Consider the following 2,117-nt stretch of genomic DNA (forward strand, 5'->3'; position numbering starts at 1 on the left):
CAGCAGAGGCAGACAGGGAGAAGCCAGAACATCCTTACCAACTTTAGACTAAGCAAGAGAGATTTTCCCTCCATAGGTCAGTATTTCTCAGAGCATTTCCAATAAACACTGACAAATTTTATGGAAGAATAAGAGAAAAGGTGCCCTGTGGTTAAAAATATTTGGTAAGTATTCGGTTAATCAACATTCAGTAGTTGTTGCAGGACTTCTCAGAGCCTTTAAATTGCTTCTCTCCATTGGAAATCTCTACAAAAGATTTCTCTATATAGATAGAAGAGACTATAGCCTGTAGAATTCCTGGCTTATTTGACTACACACCCTTCTTTGGCTAATTACCTTGCAGAACTAGTATTCACAGAAATAGTATTCACCAAAACACTTTGGAGAATTATGCTTGAACAATAGGCAGCCAGTGGAAGGATTTAGGCTGAAGTGAGATGTGACCAGACTTGTGTTTTAGAATTGCTTTGGCAGCTGTATGAGGAATGGGTTGTCAGAAAGAAAGACCAAATGCAGAGAGACAAAATAAGAAGCTGGTGCAACAGTCCAGGTGAAAGGTGATGGGGAATAATGCATTATTTCCCAACATTTATTTGTGTAACATGTCTGTAACAAAAAGAAAAAGAAAAGAAAATTAATAGTCTTGTCTTATAGAAGAGGTTTCCTGGCTAGAGTGAAAGTTACCTCAGGATCAAGATCCCCCCCATTGCTAGGAACCACCAAAAGTCTGCAGCTTAGATTGTTTGCCTTAGATCTCATCCCCAGCCAATCCCTGTACCCAGACCTGACACCTGGTTCTGGTTTTTAGTTCTTGCAGGTCACCTGGTTTATCATTGCTTGCAGGGTCTTTGACTGGTCACTTTATTTTCCTGCAGCATCTTAACTCCTTGGACTCTGCCTTGCTCGACTGCCTTGCCTTGCTTTCCAGTACCTAGGCTGCCTGCCTGCAGACTGGTTCCATCACCTTATTTTCGTGTGCCTACCCACTCTCCCAGTGTCATTGCTCTGCTTGCTGACAACTCCAGCATCATTGCCCCACACTAGGGCTCCACCCTGACTTCCTTAACCCATGTAGTTCTTAGTCCGGCCTACTCTGCCTTTTCTACCTTCCATACCAGGTTTTACCATATGCAGAAAAAAACATTTTCTAATCACCTGCTGCTGCTTTCTGCCTGGAACCTCTAATGTTGCTGCAACTAATTGAGCCAAAAATTTGACAACAAAGAAAAAAATTAAACTCTACCTGATATTTTTTTCCAGGGGATTTCCAAAACTTCTTAACAATTCCCTCAGGTTTCCCTGGGGCTGAGTGATTTTTCTTTCCCAAAATATTAGCCCAGAAACAGATTTTGAGATAAACCATCTTGAAAATGACTATACCCACACTTCATTCTCCCCTTCTCCCTTACCACATTTAAAGGACGCTTTCTGTATTTCTACCTTTATGAAGGGAGAAAGGATGATCCAAGGCATCTCCAAGAAACAAACCAGGACTGGACCTCTTGAGAAAAATCTGATTCTCCTCCAGTGTGGCCATTATGACTCCTATTTCATTTCTGTCATGTGGCCTGAAGGCACTCCCCTCACAGGGCTATTCAACCCTGTCCAGTTAACCTTGTTATTCCACGCAGAGCACATGCTGTCCCAGGAGTGGTCCAGTCGGGAGGGGCCAGAGAGGTGCTAAGCCAAGAGATTCCAGGGAGAGCAGAGGCCGCTCAGCAAGAAGGGGTGTTAAGAGCCTTGGTCAGAAGCCGGCTGGCTCGGAGGAGCACAGAGTGGTTTGGCTGGGAGGTAATGAACACCCTTTGTCCTGCAGAGTCTACCAGATCCCACCGCTGGGCTCAGCAGAGATCAAGCTGGGTGTGTTTCAGCCACATGCCTTCCTCACTACCCCCACAGTCCCTGGCTGTGGTCTGGTCCTTTGCTCAGCCAAAATATGTGATTTCTTCTGGTGAGCTGGCAGCTGCACGCTATGAGCTGGACTGAACAGTGTATGTCCCTGTTCCCTTGCCTCGTTATTTTACAACTAAACAATCAGCATATTTCTGTGAAAGCCTGTCTCCTTTCCTGAGTTCTGAACCACTATTCATTCAGGAACACATTTTAAGCTTTCTTGT

General features: G+C 44.5%; 1 long non-coding RNA gene across 1 annotated transcript; it reads right to left on the reverse strand.

Moving 5' to 3' along the window:
• Nucleotides 1-545: 545 nt before the first annotated feature.
• On the reverse strand, nt 546-1,615 carry LOC112485001. Its single transcript, XR_003048329.1, has 2 exons — nt 1,441-1,615; nt 546-606 (listed from the first exon to the last, which is right to left on the reverse strand). It is a non-coding gene; the product is annotated as an uncharacterized LOC112485001 (long non-coding RNA).
• Nucleotides 1,616-2,117: the final 502 nt, after the last annotated feature.

Source organism: Pteropus alecto, unplaced genomic scaffold, assembly GCF_000325575.1.
Source record: "Pteropus alecto unplaced genomic scaffold, ASM32557v1 scaffold95, whole genome shotgun sequence".
Classification (NCBI taxonomy): Eukaryota; Metazoa; Chordata; class Mammalia; order Chiroptera; family Pteropodidae; genus Pteropus; species Pteropus alecto.